We start from the raw sequence: 9339 nt of genomic DNA on the forward strand, positions 1-9339 counted from the left end.
TGTGATTTCTATTAATGACAAAGTTATATGTACTTTCTTTCTCTGGTGTTAGGAGTAAAACTTAGAGTCTTGCGTATGCTAAGCACACACTCTACCACTGAGCTATATTCTCAGACCAAAGATATGGGTATTTTTTTTTAAATTATTTTTTAGCTATAGGTGGACACAATATCTTTATTTTATTTTTTTAATGTGGTGCTGAGGATCGAACCCAGTGCATCATGCATGCTAGGTGAGCACTCTACCTCTGAGCCACAAACCCAGCCCAGATATGGTTATATTTAATACTATTGTAACTTGCTGACCACAATCATAACAGAAGGAAATGCTAAGTTTCAGTTAGAAATTAGTAAAAAGAGATATAATTTTTTTTTCTCATCCAAATTAATGGTTCCATGGGGCTGGGGATGTGGCTCAAGTGGTAGCGCGCTCTTCTGGCATGTGTGCAGCCCGGGTTCGATCCTCAGCACCACATACAAACAAAGCTGTTGTGTCCGCCGAAAACTAAAAAAAAGTAAATATTAAAAAAAAAATTAAAAAAAAAAAAACACAAATTAATGGTTCCTTAAGAATCCCTGGTTTCAGGGATTTATATGGAGCTGCTTCACTCCTGCATCCAGAAGTAGGCACATCACCCAATATTGGCCAATTAGAGCCCAGACCAGCCAAGGGATGGGCATTTGTACCAAATGGATGCAGAGTGAATCGAAGATTTTGCTGGATGCCCATGAGGGCTCTTTCTGTGGACCTTGCTGAGAGGGTGGGGCGTGGGTCGGGAACACATCACCTTGCCATCGGCAGGAGAGCATCTGCCTCCAGATGAAAGCTAGCGCGGAGGACAGCAGAGCTGGAAGTGAGCATCCACCTCTTCCTGACAACACTCCTCCCTCTTCATGTGCTCACTAGGAGAGCCAATATGTTATCTGTTAAAGCCAGTTTGAGCAGAGGTTTCTGTTTATTGCAATCAGAAGAGTCACAACTCACATGGTTCCACAAAGCTTAGCAGAGAGCCTGGTGCAAAGTAGGCTGCTCATGAAGGAATGATGAATGAATTTCAAACAAGGCAGCAACATGATTAATGTTCTTCACTGAACACATACATGCAGATCTGGCTTCATTGTGTATTCAAAGATGAAGGCTCAAAGCAAGTATTCCAAAGATTTTTGTTAGCTGAATGAATCCATTGTCATTATTTTCTGAGTAAACTCTGCATATTTTTCCTTTTTTTAATAATAATTTTTTAATTTGTTCTTTTTAGATATACATGACAGTAGAGTATATTTTGACATATTACCTATACATGGAATATAACTTACTCTAATTAGGGTCCTGGTGTTGTGGTTATATATGATGTGGAGATTCACTGTGGTCTATGCATATATGAACATACAAAAGTTATGTCTGATTCATCTCACTATCTTTTCTATTCCCATCCCCACTCCCTTCCCTTCATTTCACCTTTTCTTTCTTTCTTTTCTTCTTTTGTGGTGCTGGGGATTGAACCCAGGGCCTTGTGCATGCGAGGCAGGCACTCTACCTATTGAGCTATAGTGCCAGCTCCCATTCCACCTTTTAAAAAAATTATAACTCTTTTTTTTTTTTTTACTAATCTCTAACTTCCAAAACACACATGTAGATGGACACAATACCTTTATTTTATTTATTTATTTTTATGTGGTACTGAGGATTGAACCCAGTGCTTCACATGTGCCAGGCAGGTGCTCTACCACTGAGCCACAACCCCAGCCCCACTCCATTCCCTTTATTTATGTTTATTTTATTTATTTAAATGTGGTGCTGAGGATCAAACCCAGGGCCTCACATATGCTAAGCAAGTGCTCTACCACTGAGCCACAACCCCAGCCCACTCCATTCCCTTTTGTCTCATCCATTCTTCCCTCCCCCATGCCTATTTTTCAGTAATATAACCAGAACCATATTATCATCTAGAGAATGCAAGTCTAGAATCATGATGGACCCATAGTTACAAAGGAAGTCCATGCTACACTCACATGGGGGAATAGCATGCAGCCATTTAAAGGATGAGATACAAGAAGCTAAAAGCAAGAATTCTGAATGTTTTCATCTAGAGAAATGATAAGGTATGTTTAACCTGATTTGAACATTACACAATACAATCATGTATTGAAACACTGCAAAGTACCCCACTAATATGTACCTTTTTTTTCCCATACTGAAGATTGAACCCAGGTGTGCTCCACCACTGAACCATATCCTTAGCCCTTTATCTTTAGAGACAGGGTCTCACTAAGTTGCTGAGTCTGGCCTAGAACTTGCATTCCTCCTGCCTCAGCCTCCTGAAGCACTGGGATTACGAGCATGCACAACCATACCTGGCTAATATGTACAATTTTTATGTTTTAGTACCAGTTAGAAAATAAGTTTAAGTTAAAATAAATAAAGATCTATATATATTAATATGGACAGACTTTCACAACACACTAAGAAGGAAATTTCAAAATACTAATTACAGTAAGTTTCCATTTTTGTAAAAACAAAACTCTGAGTTTCTCTATAAACCTAAATGAGTCTAAATCCAAGCAAAAGATCTGGAGGACCACTCATGAAACATTAATAGTGGGCATCTCTTAAGAGGGGAGTGGTCGGAGACACTTGTCCTTTTTCTGTTTCTAATACAAGGATAGTATAATTGTATCTATCACCTGTATAGTTTAAAATAATTTATCATTTAAAAATGAAACAATAAAACAACTCTGATCAAAGGTGGAATAGTCTCTCTCAACTTTTTTTTTTTTTTTTTTTGGTTGTTGTTGTTTGTTTGTTTGGTACTAGGGATGGAACTCAGGGCCTTGTGCGTTCTAGAAGCTCTCTAGCACTGAGCTACGACACCAACTCTCTCCTTGTTTTTTTCCTGAAGTGTCCATCAGGATTCTTGGGGAAGCCCAGAGAGCAGGAGTGTACCCATGATGCTCCGCTCCACCCTTGATTCTCCCTGCTTGTTCCAGATGCTGTCCCCACGATGTTATACTGCGCCTGCGAAGCCGCGCCCTTTTTCTGGGATCCTGCAGTCTTCCTGGCTGCTCTAAGAGCCCAGGCAATTACTCCCCATATAAAAAACCTCCTGGAGTGGCCTACTGACCTGGATTCTCCTCTCAGTATCCTGACTCCAACTGCCTCTGCTGCCAAACTACGGACAGTCCAGATGACTTTTCCTGCAGATGAGAGAGGGAACCCGAACATCTCACAGTTCAGGCAGAGACCCAGGAGATGCCCATCCGCAGGAGGTTTGGGATGGCTGATCCAGTTCAAGCCCTTCATTGTGTAGAGGGACAATATGAATCTCAGAGTGGAAAAGAGATTTGTCACTACCATCTCCAGTTTCTGGTCCCCCAACTTTCTCCATTAAAGAAATTACTGCACCCTACCAAACTGCACGGCAAGTCTCCTCTCCTCCGCACATTGTGGAGACCAGAGCTGTGAGTTACGTGAGAAGAAAGACTGCATCGTGATCACCGTGGAGCATGGTGCCTGGTGCCCCAGAATTAAAAGTGTTTGTTGAAGCAAAGTATGTACACACACCATGTTTTGAACCAAACTCTTAAGGTAAACTCCCCCAAAGGAGCATTGTTGATACTTTAGAATAATGAATGTCAAGTTCCAAGTCTTACATAAGGTGAACTTGATCCACACAAAATTCTGGGTCAAGTAAAACAGATAAGACGATGTTTCCCAAGGAGTGATTTTTCCCAAGATCCCAAAGCCAGTAAGTGACAGTGAACTAAGGTCTTTGTTCCATCTGCTTGTCTTATTTGATAGGTCTACTAAATTTTATCTAATAGAAACAACATATAATGATGTTGTCCTTTAATATTAAGTTACTGTATCTTTAAAATGTTGCCATTCTAGTTTACATACATATTATATACCATTCTAATACAGATATATGTGTACATATATAAAATACACATATATGTTTAACAATAACCTGGTGGAATTTGCCTCTCTGTAAACACAAAAAAATACATCTAGGGTCTTTTTTTCTCCTTTTATTCAATGGGTATAAGAAGAGCCCTATAAAAATCCTACCTTGGGGAACATCATCTTATCTGTTTTATCATCTTATCTGTTTTATCTAGGATTTTTTCCCTGTAAGAGATAAGAAAAAAATGGATGTTTTTCTACTCCTGCTGACTGACACTTATGAGGCAGGGGAGGGTACATGGACAACAGTCCTTGCAAAACTGAGAAACAGTCCTGGCTGACTGGAGAGCACTTTGTGCCCCTTACCTGTGGATTTGGAAAACCTTTAAACATTTGTAGCATGTGAGACAGAAAGTGAGTTGTTAAATGTTTCCCCAAATATATGGGTGAATTCACAGATTACTACCATAGGGAAAAGAAGACATTGCCTTGTTTATGAAGGGCTTTCAAGAGTTCCTAACTCTGCTGGGTGTGGTGGCACATACCTGTAATCCCAGTGGCCCCAGAGGCTGAGACAGGAGGATCTCGAGTTCAAAGCCAGCCTCAGCAAAAGCAAGTTACTAAGCAACTCAGTGAGACCCTGTCTCTAAATAAAATACATAATAAGGCTGGGGATGTGGCTCAGTGGCCGAAAGTCCCTGAATTCAATCCCCGGTAGTCCCCTTCACCAAAAAAAAAAAAGTTCATAACTGAGACCCTTAAATGACACTATCTATGTGATATCTTTCCAATGGATCATCTCTGAAAAGAAATTTGTCCTATGGAGGCTGCCTGAGCAGTTCACACATGATCTGGAGTCCTGGCTTCTGGTCTTGGCTGTGCCACTGAGGGGCCATGTGACCAGGCCGCACTCCTCTGTCTTTACAATGAAGCAGGTGGGTAGCTCACTTTCCATTGCTCTTCGACAGTTCCCAAGTCCTGTTGCTCAATGGAAGGTGAAGATGGCTTTCTCTTGGCAGGAGTCCCTGCCTCCTGGACAGAAGCTGGGAAATTGGTGAGCACCTGGCAATCTGGCCTGGGCCACAGAATCACAGAGTCGTGGGTCACTGGCAAGAAACCTCAGTGATGATCAAGACCATGTCTTCCCTTCCTCATTCAATACAAGTTTACAAAGTAGTTGGTGTTGAACATGGGCAGGGATGGCGGCTGTGGAGTTCATTGCTTTATCTGTGGCACCGAGTTCCATGGCTGGCACATAGCTCACATAGCTGGTGCTCATTAAACATCTGCTGAATGGTGGGTGGGTAGTCTTTTGCAAAAGAGTCATCTAGAGGAGTCTATTAAGGCTGAACTAGAATCCCATTAGACCCACTGAATTAGAATTTCTGGTGACAGGGCCCAGGTGACTGTCATGCCCTCCAGAGTTGGAGAACCACAGCCATAGTATCTGAATAAAGCATTCTTCTATTATCAGAAGGGAGAAAATGCTGATGTTTTCACATTTGAGCATTTGCCGGTAGAGACTAAAATAGTCAAGCCCAACCCTGTAGGTTGCTTTTCCCCTTGCCATTGCTGAGGAGCTGGAAGAGGGCTGGGTTTTGCAGACTGTGCTCAGGGCTCACTTTCACTACTCTCCGGGGAGGCAAGGCCAATAAAAAGGCAGAGAAGGTAGAAGTGGAGCCACATGAAGTCCAAGTTTGGCATTAATATTGCCCTTCACTTGGAAGTCATAAAATAAAAAATGTGCCACCGTTCCAGTCTCCCTGGGGCAGTTAGCTGCACAGATCTCTGTTCAAATCTCAGCCGCGTCTCTAGCTGCTTGCGCTGGAGCTAATCACTTTAACCCCTTTTAAGCTTTTGTTTCCTCAGTCATAAACTGGACATCATGATTCACCCTGCTGAGGGTTGTTGAAAGGATTAGAGATGTTGTGAGCTCAGGTGTCTGGCACACGCTCACTACAGAAGGACTGCAAAGTTTTGGCTGAGACCTATAAATTGCCAGCACATCTGGGCTGGGAGGTCTACAGAGGCTCCTGCAGCCTTGGGCCTCTTAAATTTCCCAGGGGGGAAAAGTCACTGATGGCAGAGAGCAGGCAAATGGCTTAAGATTGTCTAGCACCTGAGGTTTTTTTTTTTTTTTTCCTTTTATTTTTTTTGGGGGAGGGGTGGGGGAACCAGGGATAGAACTCAAGGGCACTCGACCACTGAGCCACATCCCCAGCCCATTTTTGTATTTTGTTTAGAGACAGGGTCTCAATGAGTTGCTTAGCATCTCGATTTTTGCTGAGGCTGGCTTTGAACTTTCGATCCTCCTATCTCAGCCTCCTGAGCTGCTGGGATTACAGGCGTGTACCATCACACTCAGCTCTAAGGGTTCTTGAGGGTCTTGAATCTCAATGAAGAACTTCAGATTCCTGCATGAACTGGAGAGGTGATTGATAGGCTGAGACTGAAGGAGGCCTGAAAGGAAGAAATTCCTGGAACAAGATGCTTTTGAAAAGGAAGCTGGATAACTTGGGAGAGGTACCTTCTCCCTTAAGTTTTTGCCTGTTCCAAGGATACAGAGATTGTGAAAAAATCCCAGAAAGTGGGCATTTTATAACTTTTCTAACCACATTGCCATTGTAAAAACAAAAGAAAAAGCTTCTGGGCAAGTGGTGTGGAGGCCTTCCCTGGCAAGGCTCTGAAGGCTGCTGCGTGACCATGACTAGAGATGCCTGGCCTGGGGGACTCTCCAAGTTTGGCCTTTGAATTATAAAGGGCACCACAGCCATCAAGAGCCGAGCTGCATGGGAATGTCTCTGGAAACTGGTGTCCAGCAGGAATAACAAAAGAGGGCCTTGGGAGAGTTCAAGTCCTTGGTGATGATGGTGATGATGATGGTGATGACGGGCACTTCCTATCTGCCAGATGCGAGGCCAAGCAATTTATTTGACACACAACTTTTTCATTCAATATATATTTTTTTCTTTTTAAAAAAAGTTTGTTCTTTTTAGTTATGCATGACAGTAGAATGTATTTTGACATATCATACATGGAATATGACTTCCCATTCTTGTGATGGTACATGATGTAGAGCTGATGTAGAGTCACACTGGTCATGTATATCATATGTGTTTCCTTCAGTGTTTACAAGGTCCCTAAGGGGAGCAGCACCATTGTTGGGATTTTCTTACTAATCTCTGTGTCCTTGGAATAGGCTTGGGGCTGGCAAGGCACTTAGGTGAGAAGGCACCTCACCTGAGTTATCCGGCTTTCTTTTCAAAAGCTTCTTGTTCCTTCCCCACAGGCCACCCTCAGTGACCATTTTAATAGATGGGGAAACTGGGTCTCTGAGAGATTAAGTAAATGATCTTTTTAGTTTAAAGTGAAAGAATAACTCCTGGCTAGTTTACACCAAGATTCAAGTTCAAGTTAAGCTAACAGGCTGTAAGTGCTGGGAGGAAGGCAAATAAGTAATGTCAGTGGTCCCTTCAAGGGATTTATATTTATCCCCATTTTTACAGATGAGGAAACAGGACCAGAGAGCTTAGCATTTTCCCTCCTAGGTCAGGCGCTGTGCCAAGCACTTTACATATATTATCTCTTTGATCATCATAACATCCCTATGAAGTAAGTAATTTTATGATCTGCATTTGTATAAAATGAGGAAACCAAAGTCTGAGACCAAATAACTCTCTGGGATTCAAAACAAGGCAGGGTGACTCCATTGCCCATGCTCTTCACTTCCTGAATGGCCAACACTGGAACAAGATGTGGCAGGGGGGTTGGACCAGAACCCAGGACTCCGGGACTCCCAGTCCAGTGCTCCAAGGCTAGATGTAGGCTCCTGGTTGGCATGCATTGTTCCTTAAAAGCATGCTGGCCTGAAGCCCAAAGAGTGAAATCACACCCTGCGGTTCTGGGAACCTCAGACTGGAGAAGGAAGCTCTGGCTCTGCTGTTCAAGTCTGAGCAGGTGAGCCGGGGACTGTTTCCTCCTCTGGCTGGAAAGGAGGCCTTGCTGGCTGGGCAGGGTGGGGCAGTCCTCATGAGTACAGGGTGGGAATAGGGCAGGAGGCAGGCATGCCGAATAAAACTGGCCTCTATCTTCCCGCCTTCACCCAGGTGGCATGTCACCTTCTGCCTGGCAGACTGCAGGGCTTAATGACAGAGCTCCAGACTGAAGTCAGGAGGCCTGAGCAGTGGTTCTGTACTTCCTGCCACTGTCAGTTTCCTCATCTGTACCATGTGCATGGTGGTGGTGGGGGCATCCACGTCCTCCAGCTTTTTCAGAGAACATACTATTTATTAAACACCACTATGAAGATATACCAAACTGCTATGGAAATATACCGAACGCAGAAGCAGATTTGGGGCCTGCTTTCATGGGTCTTAGAGTCCAGGAAGGAGAAACTCAAAGATCATGTATTTCAGCTGCGCACATGCCTGTAATCCTAGCGGCTCCAGAGGCTGAGGCAGGAAGACGGCAAGTTCAAAGCTGGCCTCAGCAATGGCGAGGCACTAAGCAACTCAGTGAGACCCTGTCTCTAAAAAAAATACAAAATAGGGCTGGGGATGTGGCTCAAACGCCGAGTACCTCTGAGTTCAATTCCTGGCACAAAAATCAATCAATCAATCAATCAATCAATCAATCGGACATCTTCACTGAAACAAAACATAAAGTGGTAAGTGACCAGTATTCAAAGAAAGGCTTCTAGAGCTAAGGGAGCCCATGAGGGAGGGACGGGAGACATTGGGTTGATAGTCTGAAGGGTGGTGGAAAAAGATGCCCAGAAGATGCCTTTACTAGGTGAAGAGCTGCTGGGTATAGAGGCCGGTTGTGAGAGGTTTCATCCCAAGAACTGGAAAGCCATCCGGTCTGGGGAAGTTGATGGGAGCCCAGTCAATTGAAGACATTATTGGCTATGGAAGAGAAGTCATTGATTTTTTTGGGTGGTGGTGATGGTGGTTATTGGGTGACACTGGAAGAGAGAGATGATCGAGTTTAGCGGACTATGGGTCAACGCATTCTTCAAAGAAAGAATAAAAATGCCACCTCCTCCGTGGAGCCTCCCTCGATTTCTTTGCCTTTGACTTGTGTATCTCCTTCCCTCTCTGGTATTGCAGCCGGGTAGACAATCTCAGGCCTTCGGAGCTTTTTTCCTCCTGCGACTGAAGCACATTGTGCTTCAAAGAAGATTCTACGCTTCCTTGAGCCTCAGTTTCCCAAGCTGTGCAGAAGCAGGTTGTCTCGCAGTGCCCGCCCAGCGCTAACGCAACGTGATTCGCTCTGGCAGGAGTGGGGGGCTGCCCGCATTGCTGCGCAGGCATCCGGCTGCTGGCTGGGGCACAGCCACCTGGCTGCGGGTGCTTTTCTCCTTGCTGGGGGCTGCGGGACCGGGTCGGGGCGCCAGACGCTGCGCAGGAAAGTCGGGGTGCGACCCCTGGCTCGCGC

The sequence above is a fragment of the Marmota marmota genome, unplaced genomic scaffold (assembly GCF_001458135.2).
Source record: "Marmota marmota marmota unplaced genomic scaffold, marMar, whole genome shotgun sequence".
Taxonomy (NCBI): Eukaryota; Metazoa; Chordata; class Mammalia; order Rodentia; family Sciuridae; genus Marmota; species Marmota marmota.